This window comes from Palaemon carinicauda, chromosome 4 (assembly GCF_036898095.1).
Source record: "Palaemon carinicauda isolate YSFRI2023 chromosome 4, ASM3689809v2, whole genome shotgun sequence".
NCBI lineage: Eukaryota > Metazoa > Arthropoda > Malacostraca > Decapoda > Palaemonidae > Palaemon > Palaemon carinicauda.
The window spans coordinates 49,924,969-49,937,912 of record NC_090728.1 but is presented as its reverse complement, the minus strand read 5'-3'; the positions used below and the strand labels follow the sequence as shown (position 1 = coordinate 49,937,912).

At 43.9% G+C, this 12,944-nt stretch overlaps 1 protein-coding gene across 11 annotated transcripts in view; it reads right to left on the bottom strand.

Moving 5' to 3' along the window:
- The window catches only part of LOC137639937 (uncharacterized), a 94,313-nt gene extending 82,670 nt beyond the window's left edge, over positions 1–11,643 (bottom strand). For 3 of the 11 annotated variants that reach the window (XM_068372233.1, XM_068372237.1, XM_068372238.1), the window contains exon 1: positions 11,425–11,560. The gene's annotated coding sequence lies outside the window, so the exon portion shown is untranslated. The other 8 variants (XM_068372239.1, XM_068372242.1, XM_068372236.1 and 5 more) reach the window with 8 other exon arrangements.
- Between the last annotated feature and the right edge of the window lie 1,301 nt (positions 11,644–12,944).

Here is a 12,944-nt window from a genome sequence, read left to right as displayed (position 1 = left end):
AGATCCGGACGAAGATCCTTAAAAAAAAAAATCATCATGATTTAATTAAAGTCCATAGGAGGCTAAGCAGCTTAAGGCTCCTCTCCATCTGACAGAGTCCTCAAGGGAATATCAGTAGGAGGGAGAACAGCAACTTCCTCATCTACAGGAACCTTGTCCGATAAAAGCTGAGTCTCTCACTGGTGCATTAGTAGCGGACCAGAACGCAACGTCATGTAACTGCTTGACAGTCTGTGAACTGTCAACAACTGAACTGTCAACCACAACAGGTGCGTGAGGACGCACAGCGTCCACTCGAGACTGCTTTGACTGCCTAGACTGAGCAGTCAAAACAACTCTAGAATGCGGAGGTTGACGCACAGCGTCAAAACAAGTCAACTCCGATTGTTAGTGAACGTCTTGAACGTCAACAGGAGACTCAGCAAGTGGCCTAACGTCCAAATGCGGCTGAAAAACCACACGAGACCGCATCGAGTGTGGTTCTAAACAACCTGACTGACGTGACTAAGCTACGCCAACGTCAACAGTAAGCACAAAGGAACGTTAGGTTGGCTGAAAGCCAGGATATCGATGAGATAAACGGCTAGACTCAACGGACTAATCGGCAGAATAGTCTTCCATAAGGGAGGCAAGCATATACTGCATGTTTGCCATACAACCCCTTAAGGATCAACGGAAATGGTTGTGGTAATAGACGAGGGTAACGTCTGTGACCGCAACATTTTGCCTACAAAAAAAGACCTTCGGAGTCTGTGTTACGCTTTTGTTAGGCGGCGAGCAGTTATCCGATGACTGCATAGGGTCAGAGCTGTCCTAATGGCTGTAACCAGGACGCTGGACCTGTCCTGAAAGGACTGACTTTCGCTTAAGGGCTTCGAAACCTTGTGACAGGTTTCTTATGCGAAAAGCCTACGGATGGCGAGGAGAAACAACGTCTCTCTCGTCTTATGGTAGGGGAGATCTTGGTAAGAAACACCCGATACCATAGAGGGAAAACGTCTGTTCGTTGGTCAAGGCCTCTCGAACCCATAAGTCGTTTGACATTACTTCTCCCCTGGGCTTGGGAGCTTGCAAGAGGTCCCGGACTAGGTGAACGACAGGCACGAACAGACGAACCCTCGGACGCAACACTGTAACACTTTGCGCCTCGGACGCAACACTGTAACACTTTGCGCATATCACTTTATCACTTCGATTTTCTGTTTTGCACTTATTTCTACCTGAAACACGCAATTCTACCCTTCATTAAAAGGTAGTAATTGCGAAATTAGTCGTATAATGCAAGCTCATAATACCAGCAAAAAACAGAAAACATATTTTAAGATAAAAAGAAAAATCAGTGGCTGGGAAAGACTGAACTCTAGTTCATATAACTACGTTTTCAATCTCTCACCGCACATAGCCTGGGGACGAGAATAAAAACCTAAAAACGTTTTATCCTTCCTCCCCGTACAGAGACTAGGGACAAGAGTAACACGAGAACAACGTTACCCGCTTGAACGGAACGTTTTCTCTCCTCTCTCTCCCTCCGTCTCTATCTCTCTCTCTCTTTCTCTCTTGATTTCGCACCTAAGAGAAGAGCCCAATTATATATCGTCAAAAAAACATGTTATTTGACTAAAGGAAAAAACTGAAAGGTTTTCCAAATAAAAAGTTCCTTTAAATTAGAATTTAAAACATTTAAGCTAAGAAAGAATGAACAAAACGTCAGAATCGATTTACTCTTACTGCAAAGTGAAACCGTGATACACTCTCTCTCTATCGTAACGATAGAGCGCATGTTGAACGTCCTGAACGTCAACAACTGCGTAGCATAAAAAACTAAACGTTAGTTCATCTTTGAAAACAGTACGAAGACTATCAAAGAAATTCTTTCATAAAATATTACATTTAAAAAGTTTTAAATCCTTTAAAAGCTAAAGACGATATAAAGGGCTCAATGTTGATTAACTTCGGTTTCCAAGTTAGGACCGCCTACTCTCAGGAAAGGTCTATATAAACAAAGCATTAAAATTTACAGTATTTTATATGTTTATAAAAAAAATGTTATTTTCATTAGTAAAATAAATTTTTGAATATACTTACCCGATAATCATGTAGCTGTCAACTCCGTTGCCCGACAGAATTCTACGGAAGGGATACGCCAGCGATCACTATACAAGAAGGGGGTGTACTCACCAGCGCCACCTGTGGCCAGGTACTGCAGTACTTCTTGTTGACACCACCTCAATTTTTCCTCGGTCCACTGGTTCTCTATGGGGAGGAAGGGTGGGTCAATTAAATCATGATTATCGGGTAAGTATATTCAAAAATTTATTTTACTAATGAAAATAACATTTTTCAATATTAATCTTACCCGATAATCATGTAGCTGATTCACACCCAGGGAGGTGGGTGAAAACCAGTGTACATGTATATCAAGAAGCTAAGTATCCCGTATTTCATATTATCAGTTATTCAAAATAACAATGAAATTATAAGTACCTGGTAAGGAAGTCGACTTGAACCATTACTCTGCCTTTAATAAGTTCGTCTTCCTTACTGAGCGCAGCGTTCCTCTTAGGAGGCTGAACAACCCTAAGGTGCTGAAGTATAAAGGGCTGCAACCCATACTAAAGGACCTCTACACAACCTCTAACCTAGGCGCTTCTCAAGAACGAATTGACCACCCGCCAAATCAACTAGGATGCGGAAGGCTTCTAGCCTACCGTAACAACCCAAAAAACAACAATAAAAGCATTCAAGAGAAAGGTTAAAAAAGGTTATGGGATTAAGGGAATGTAGTGGCTGAGCCCTCACCTACTACTGCACTCGCTGCTACGAATGGTCCCAGGGTGTAGCAGTTCTCGTAAAGAGACTGGACATCTTTGAGATAAAATGATGCAAACACTGACTTGCTCCTCCAAAAAGTTGCATCCATAATACTCTGCAGAGAACGGTTCTGTTTAAAGGCCATCGAAGTGGCTACAGCTCTCACTTCGTGGGTCCTTACCTTCAGCAAAGCAAGGTCTTCATCCTTCATGTGAGAATGAGCTTCTCTAATCAGAAGCCTTATAAAATACGAAACTGCGTTTTTGGACATAGGCATCGAAGGTTTCTTGATGGCACACCATAAGGCCTCTGATTGTCCTCGTATAGGTTTTGACCTTTTAAGATAGTATTTTAGAGCTCTGACAGGGCAAAGAACTCTCTCTAGCTCGTTACCCACCATGTTGGAAAGGCTAGGAATTTCGAATGATCTAGGCCAAGGACGTGAAGGAAGTTCATTTTTTGCTAAAAATCCGAGCTGTAAGGAACATGTTGCTGATTCGGATGTGAATCCTATGTTCCTGCTGAAGGCGTGAACCTCACTAACTCTTTTGGCTGTTGCAAGGCAGACGAGGAAAAGAGTTTTGAGAGTAAGGTCTTTGAAAGAAGCTGACTGGAGAGGTTCAAACCTAGGAGACATAAGGAACCTTAAGACTACGTCTAGATTCCAGCCTGGAGTGGACAATCGACGTTCTTTAGAAGTCTCGAAAGATTTAAGGATGTCTTGTAGATCCTTGTTGGAGGAAAGATCCAAACCTCTGTGGCGGAGAACTGAAGCCAACATACTTCTGTACCCTTTGATCGTAGGAGCCGAAAGAGATCTAACATTCCTAAGATGTAACAGGAAGTCAGCAACTTGGGTTACAGAGGTATTGGTAGAGGAAACTGCATTGGCTCTGCACCAGCTTCGGAAGACTTCCCACTTGGATTGATAGACTCTACGAGTGGATATCCTCCTTGCTCTGGCAATCGCTCTGGCTGCCTCCTTCGAAAAGCCTCTAGCTCTAGCGAGTCTTTCGACAGTCTGAAGGCAGTCAGACGAAGAGCGTGGAGGTTTGGGTGTACCTTCTTTACGTGAGGTTGACGTAGAAGGTCCACTCTTAGAGGGAGAGTCCTGGGAACGTCGACCAGCCATTGTAGTACCTCTGTGAACCATTCTCTTGCAGGCCAAAGGGGAGCAACCAGCGTCAGCCGTGTCCCTTCGTGAGAGACGAACTTCTGAATGACTCTGTTGATGATCTTGAACGGCGGGAATGCATATAGCTCGAGATGGGACCAATCCAGCAGAAAAGCATCCACGTGAACTGCTGCTGGGTCTGGAACTGGGGAACAGTACAAAGGGAGCCTCTTGGTCATGGAGGTGGCGAACAGATCTATCGTTGGCTGACCCCACAAGGTCCAAAGTCTGTTGCACACGCTCTTGTGAAGGGTCCATTCCGTGGGGATGACTTGATCTTTCCTGCTGAGGCGATCTGCTGAGACGTTCATATTGCCCTGAATGAACCTCGTTACCAGTGAGAGGTTTAGACTTCTTGACCAAATGAGGAGGTCCCTTGCTATCTCGTACAGCTTCCTCGAATGGGTCCCTCCCTGCTTGGAGATGTATGCCAAGGCTGTGGTGTTGTCGGAGTTCACCTCCACCACCTTGTTTAGCAGGAGGGACTTGAAGTTCATTAAAGCCAGATGAACTGCCAGCAACTCCTTGCAGTTGATGTGAAGCGTTTCCTGTTCCTTGTTCCATGTTCCCGAGCATTCCTGTCCGTCCAAGGTCGCGCCCCAGCCCGAGTCTGATGCGTCCGAATAGAGATGAAGATTGGGGGTCTGAACCGCTAACGATAGACCCTCCTTGAGAAGGATGTTGGTCTTCCACCACATGAGAGTAGTCTTCATCTCTTTGGTAATAGGAATAGAGACCGCTTCGAGCGTCATATTCTTGTCCCAGTGAGCTGCTAGATGGAATTGAAGGGGGCGGAGGTTGAGTCTCCCTAACTCGGTGAACAGGGCTAACGATGACAGGGTCCCTGTTAGACTCATCCACTGTCTCACCGAGCATCTGTTCCTCTTCAGCATGCTCAGAATGCACTCTAGGGCTTGGCTGATTCTTGGGGCCGACGGAAAAGCCCGAAAAGCTTGACTCCGAATCTCCATTCCCAGGTAAACGATGGTTTGGGAAGGAATAAGCTGGGACTTTTCTAAGTTGACCAAAAGACCCAGTTCCTTGATCAAGTCCAAAGTCCAGTTGAGACTCTCCAGACAGCGACGACTTGTGGGGGCTCTTAACAGCCAGTCGTCTAAATAAAGGGAGGCTCTGATGTCCGCCAAGTGGAGGAATTTGGCAATATTCCTCATCAGTCGCGTAAACACCATAGGCGCCATGCTTAGGCCAAAACACAGGGCTTGGAATTGGTACACAACCTTTCCAAAAACGAATCTCAGGAAAGGTTGGGAGTCTGGATGAATAGGAACGTGAAAGTAAGCGTCTTTCAGATCCAACGAGACCATCCAGTCCTCCTGCCTGACCGCTGCTAGGACCGACTTCGTCGTCTCCATAGTGAACGTCTGCTTGGTGACATAAGCATTGAGCGCACTGACGTCCAGCACCGGTCTCCAACCTCCTGTCTTCTTGGCCACCAGAAAGAGACGGTTGTAGAAGCCCGGGGATTGATGGTCCCGGACTATGACCACTGCCTTCTTCTGTAACAGGAGCGACACCTCTTGGTGTAACGCTAGCCTCTTGTCCTTTTCCTTGTAGTTGGGAGAGAGGTTGATGGGAGAAGTGGTCAGAGGGGGATTGCGGCAGAATGGTATCCTGTAACCCTCCCTTAGCCACTTGACAGACTGGGCGTCTGCACCTCTTCTTTCCCAAGCTTGCCAGAAGATCTTGAGTCTGGCTCCTACTGCTGTCTGGAGAGGAGGAGAGTCAATGTTTGCCTTTCGAAGGCTTGGAACCTTTCTTGGACCTGCCCCTGAAACCGTCTGGACGGGTACTTCCTCGGCTGGGGGCTCTGCCACGAAAGGGCGGAATAAATCTTGTAGCAGGAGTATCGGCCACTGGGGTGCGGTAAGTTCTAGGAACCGAAGGAGCAACCTTAGCCTTACGTGCTGAAGAGGCCACAAGGTCATGAGTGTCCTTCTGAATAAGAGCTGCAGACAATTCCTTGATAAGGTCCTCAGGAAACAGGAACTTAGAAAGCGGAGCAAAAAGTAACTGAGACCTTTGACAAGAGGTGATACCAGTGGAAAGGAAGGAGCAAAGTTGTTCCCTTTTCTTGAGTACTCCCGAAACAAACATGGAGGCAAGTTCGCCGGAACCATCGCGAATTGCTTTATCCATACAGGACATTATAAGCATGGCCGAGTCCTTGTCAGATGGGGCAGTCTTCTTGCTCAAGGCCCCCAGGCACCAGTCGAGAAAATTAAAAATCTCAAAGGCGCGAAAGACTCCCTTTAAGAAGTGGTCTAAGTCAGAAAAGGTCCAGCAGACCTTAGAGCGCCTCATAGCCGACCTTCGTGGAGAGTCAACCAAACTTGAGAAGTCAGCCTGGGCAGAGGCAGGGATTCCCAAGCCTGGTTCCTCTCCTGTGGCATACCATACGCCCGCCTTAGAAGTCAGCTTAGTAGGTGGAAGATCTAGCGAAGACGAGCTTAGTGTAGGCAGACTTAACAGGTTGCATGCCTAGAGAAAACTCTGATGGAGGAGAGCGAGGGGTAGCAGAAACAAAGTGATCCGGGTAAACTTCTCTGAAAAGAGCCAGGACCTTGCGAAAGTCAATGGAAGGTGGTAACGACTTGGGTTCCTCCACGTCAGAAGAGGGATCATCTAGGTGCGCAGCTTCCTCCTCAGAAACCTCATCACCTGAGGGTTGAGAAGCGAGAGGTAAAGTTACAGCGGTATGCTGAACGGCAGAATCCTGACAAGCGGGTGCATAAACACTTGTGGATTCATCCTCAAGTCTCTGTTGAAGAGGATGAGGGCTGGTAATGACAAAGTCATGAGGCTGGGAAGAAGGAGGCTCTGCGGGAGTCTGGGGAGCAAGCGTGGTGAGAGGCGACTGTAGTAAAACCTGAGGTTCAGGCTGCAAAGACTGCTCAAGCTGAGGAGAAAGAGGTAGATGCATGCGTTGAGGTGGCTGACTCATTGCATGAGGTTCATGTCTCAAGAGCTGCGCTTGCTTCAAGGGTTGAGGTGGCTGCGCAGTAAGAGGTTCCTGTCTCACGAGTTGAGGTTCTTGAGGTGGGTGCTGCGAGAGTTGAGGTGGCGGCTGCGCAGAAAGAGGCACCTGTCTCACGAGTTGAGGTTCTTGAGGTGCTTGCCTCGAGAGTTGAGGTTCTCGCCTCGAGGAAAGTGGAGGTACCAGCTGCGAGAGCTGAGGTGGCTGCCTCAAGGATGGCAGAGGTTGTCATACCTCAAGAGGTTGCTGCCTCGAGGATGGTCTTACTGCAAGAAACTCTTGCCTCAAAGGTAGAGGAGGTTGTAAGGCATAAGACTCCTGTCCCCATTGTTGAGGAGGTTGCTGCGTGGTAAGAGGTTCCTGCCTTAAGGAAGGTGGAGGTTGCTGCACAACGCTGGTATCTGGCAACTCCCAACGCGGTAGCTCACGCATGGAGGTAGCTTGAGGAACCTCAACTTCGTACGTCTGGCAGACTGGACTGCGTAGAGGAGGAGGAGCGCTCGCAGGAGGAGGTGTAACCTTCTCTGCCTGAAACTCACGCATCAATACCGCAAGCTGCGACTGCATAGACTGCAGCAAAGCCATCTTGGGATCAACAGACGTTGAGGTCTGTTGAGGCAGAGCCTTAACAGAAGTTGAGGTCTGTTGAGGCATCGCCTTACCTCTCTTAGGAGGCGTGCAGTCACCTGATGACTGCGGCGAGTCAGAGCTAGCCCAATGACTACATCCGGGCTGTAGAACTCGTGCGGTCTGGACTTTACGCTTAAGAGGTCTTGAGACCTGAGTCCAGCGTTTTCTCCCCGAAAATTCTTCTGCAGACGAGTAAAATAAGGGCTCAATCGTCTGAGAGTGGAAGTGACGATCTCTGGAAGATACGCCCGCAACCACCGAGGATACTGCTGTGCGCCGATCAAGGCCTGCCGAACCCTTTTGCCCTTCGACATTGCTTCTCCCCTGGGCTTGGGAGCTTGCAAGAGGTCCCGGACTGGGAGGACGACTGGCACGCACAGAAGTACCCTCACGCACAACACTGACACTGACACTAGCACTCGGCACAGCACTGGCACTACCACTTCCCACTGCACTTTTCACTTTAAGTTCCTTGACGTCTGCCAAGAGGAACTTGTGGTCACTCACTACCGACTCCCCTTTATCACCTAAAGCCTGAATGGCACGTAAAACATCAGACATATCAGGCTGAGCACAAATAGTAGGATCGGGGGTAGCCACTACAGGGGGAGGAAAAGGTTGAGGATCATGGGGTGAGGAATAAAGCGAAGAGCGAGCCGAACTCCTCCTAACTCTCTCTCTCTCTAACTTAGTGGTATACTTGAGGAATCGAACAAATTCAAGTTCCGAAAGTCCGGCGCATTCCTCACATCGATCTTCCAACTGACAGGATTTTCCCCTACAGTCGGAACAAACGGTGTGAGGATCAACCGAGGCCTTCGGAATACGCCTAATACAAGTCCTACATCGTCTTTGGGGAGGAGCTTGAGAAAGGTCGGACATCTTGAATCAAAGAACAGTCAAGGGGGATTCCAATTAAAGCAAAATATTCGTTAACCATTAATCAAATCAATCTAAAAGCTATCTAAGCTAAGAGACAAGTTTCCTGTATAGCGAAAGCTGAAATCTTAGAGCAATACTTCACCAAAAACCGTGAACAAGACTCCAAAATTATAAGCGTATCCATGTAGGTCTTGCCGGAAGCACGACAGAGGAAAAATTGAGGTGGTGTCAACGAGAAGTACTGCAGTACCTGGCCACAGGTGGCGCTGGTGAGTACACCCCCTTCTTGTATAGTGATCGCTGGCGTATCCCTTCCGTAGAATTCTGTCGGGCAACGGAGTTGACAGCTACATGATTATCGGGTAAGATTAATATTGAAAAAAGAAAGTTAATCGAAGAGGCCTAATAAAGGCGGAGAGATATATATCGAGGAAAATCTATAACGTGATAAGATAATTACTAAAAGCCTAAACACACTTCCGTCTAAGGGAAGGGTCGGCCATTTAAAAGTGAAAGAAAGTCCATACTCTCTTTGTCACCATAATTAAATCTATCCAAAACGAGTTCAAGTTTTGAGATGAAGATAAAACACCTGCATAGCGAAAGCTCAAAACTAGAATAGTGTACTTCACCAAATAGTTGTGAAAACAAATCCAGTTAGCAACAGCGAATTAGTAGGTCTTGCCGGTAGCCCGACAGAGAGAAAATTGAGTTCTTTGTTTACATTGAGTACTGAGTACCTGCACGACAGATGGCGCTGTTGAAGTACACCCCCTACCTGCATAGCGATCGCTGGCGGATTTTTAACGTAGAGTTTTCTGTCGAGCAACAGAGTTGCAGCTTATATAATCACCGGCTAAGTTAAATATTGAAAAATTTATTTTAATAATGTTACTATTCCTAAAATATTTTATTTTTCCTTATTTCCTTATTTCCTTTCCTCACGGGGCTATTTTCCCTGTTGGGGCCCCTGGGCTTATAGCATCCTGCTTTTCCAACTAGGGTTGTAGCTTAGCATATAATAATAATAATAATAATAATAATAATAATAATAGCACAGCAATCGGTAGATTGCGCGGCGCGATCAATGGACATGGATATGGTTGAGGGTGCACATTCAGGTCGGGCTTGCTGCCGAGCAATCGGTCGATTGCGCAGCGCTATCGATTGATTTGGACTTAGAATCTACGTGGTTTATGGTTGTCCAAAAGATTTAAGAAGAAATTAACATTAAGATCAACTAAAAACTGTGAACTTTATTAATATATTCACTTATTTACATGATGACTCGCCATTAAAAAGGTATACTGTAGGCTACTTTCATCAAATCAACCAGAGACTTAAATTAAAATTCACAAGAGTACATTTATTTATTTAGGTACACAAAATATGCCTCACCATCCAAAAAGAAAATACATATTTCAAGTTAAATGCACGATTCACATTTTTTTTTTCATTTAGTAGCACAATTTAATGAATTTATACACACGTCAAGCGGTACCATCGTTTGCAGCCCTCGCATTCTACCATCAAGTTTCCGTCATCCGGTCAACGGCAGTAACAGTAAATGTCCATTTCTTATTTGAGAAGAACAGGACACGAGCAGTAAGTGACACCTGATCAACACATTTTCTGAAATGCTCACGTAATGAGCGATCGTACTTCAGTTCAATTAGATCCTCAGTAATTAGTGACTATCTTTCCTTCCAACTAAATCCTCGTCCATCTCAACTGACGAATTCATGATCTTATTCATGAACTGCTCAGAACCAATAATACAATTTCAATGAGTTTATTCTACAAAGTAGGCCTACAAAATATTACACAATACATAAAACAAAATACATTATATTGTTCTTGTCAACAATATACAAAATAATTTACTTAGGTTGCTTGATATAGCAATATCACCGTCAATGTATCCCTCGAACGCGCAGCGCAACCATCGATGGTTTCGCTATATATTGATGTATGCATTAACAATAGATGGCGCAGCGGGATCGACCGATAGCTCAGATCGGCTGATAGCGTATAACATACATAGGTAAAGCTTAAGACAGCTTGAATTTATTAAACACTATTCTCCACTAAGCTACTTAACCATAAACTTAAGAGAGATTATTTCACCACCATAGAAAAGCCTTGGGAGCCTTTGTATATTACCGGCCAGTTCCTTCAGCATACTTTAAAAACGTAAACTCCCCCCCTAACCTAACCTACAGGCCTTGTCCTTACATACTTAACTAATGGTGGGGGGGGGTGCAACCCCCCTTACACTACCTATTCTTCGCCAAATGTCATCATACATATAGGTGTCCGCTATCATACATACACCCCAAGCCTTCATAGGAGTAACCTCTCTAGCCTGGTCTACTATGGTTTTAGGGTAAGTCTTATCCTAAACTACGGTAGAAATAAATTGCAAATAAGACAGTCTAGGTATAATGAAAAGACCAAAGTGGCACATACTCTAAGTGTACCATGACTCGAGTGGCAATAATTCCTACACAATAGCCTCCTGGCTAGTACAGTGGTAACGAGTTTGCCTAGCATTCGCATAGCAGCAGATCGATCCCTGCCCAGGACTGTGAGTTCAAGCTGTTTACTGGGGAGGCCACTGCTGTGGTAGAGTTTGCCAAGCATTCGCATGGCAGCAGATCGATCCCAACCCTGGACTGTGAGTTTAAGCTGTTTACTGGGGAGACCACTGCCATGGCAAGGCAGGGGGGGTTGGGTTGAGCTTGCCCGGCTGACGTTCTGGTGAGCACCTTTAACCTTTAAAATACCGGTATTATTGTATTGTATTACAGGGCAATGTAACCTAGGGAGTATCAAACTTTACCAAAATACCTCATACGAGAGATGCGACAACTGTCTCCTGCCAGCTGTTACGCCTACGCAATTTCCACCTGTCAATAATTTGTAAACAAACCTTCTAACACGCTCTTCGAAGCTTAATATTGGGTTTGTGGTGATTTAAATTTCCTTCTAGGATCACACTCGCACCGTGTCACTACCTTTCCTGAGTAATTAAGGTGAGAGAAGTATTATACAGATTTAAAGTAAGGTAATATACCTTTAGTTTTCAATGACTCAATGTTACCAGATGCTACGGAATTCTCGGGTTGTTCTGTCACATGGGATAACTTCGGGATGCAAACGCCCAATTAGAACCGTTTCTTAATAATTAGAATATAATATTCCTAAATAGTTCATTTTTATAGGTAATAGATACAAGAAATATCTTATTTTATTATAAATATATTTTATGGAAATAATTATCTAAATAATTGTACATAATATCTTAATTTTCTATTATTTTCATATACTATTTTATATCATATATGTATATTTTGGTAAAGTAAACGCTTCCTTGGTTGTATTTGACACTTCCGAGCTAATCCCAAGGCACAGGAATGAAACGACAAGTCCCTTGTCAAAATAAAGAAGTATTACTTACGTTGACTTTTAAGTCATATATAATAATTTTTACATATTCAAAAGCGCCTATGTCGATATTTTTCATGAAATTGAACATACAAGCCTCGGTTATTTTCGTAAGAATGTTTCAAATCAACGTCATAAATTTGGTATGGTAATACTTTTAAGATAATAGAGAGCTGCGCAAAACGTTTTTATCATCTGAGCAAAACTGGATAAATGTTTCCGAAAACATTTAGTCATAAATATTAATGTTTCGAGTGTAGTGTGGGGACTTTCTATTTTTTTAAATGTTTCGATAATGTGCATTTGAAAATTAACACGAAATGCTGTGCGTGGTACTCTAAATACCTAGGGATGTATAGACAGATTTTGTAGGTTCCGTAGGGCGCAGGGTTCCACTGTGTGATAGGACCAGGAAAACAGCCCTTTAAAGTAAAGTAATGTCAAATATTCTGTATCTGGTTTTCTAAATGGTTTGTAGGATATTCATAATAAAGTGGTAAAGGATGTACTGGTTTGTCAAGAAGTTGTTTTTTCCCTATCTTTTTTATTTACTTTGACATTTAGTCTTCATTTTCAAGATGTCCTAATTAATGGTATTAACTTGTAAATTTTCCTTTTTTTTACTTATTTTAATTAATCTGTAGTTTTTTCTTTCTGGCGTGCTTTCCTAATTGGTATAGTTTTTTTTTTTTTTTTTTTTCTTTTTTTTTTTTTTTTTTTTTTTTTTGTTAATTACAGCGTTCTGATTCTAATACTTGGGTTATAGGTCAACTTACAGTAATAATAATAATAATAATAATAATAATAATAATAATAATAATAATAATAATAATAATAATAAAATTTATGGAATATGGCATGGAATTCTTTCGGCTCTCGTCCAAATATATTTAAGCTGCTAATGGGTATCTTGAACCATTAAACTACCAACGGCCATTACTTTTATGCTTCACTAATTTCGTACGTTAATTGTACTCTAAACAACCATTTTGTTAAAAAAAAAAA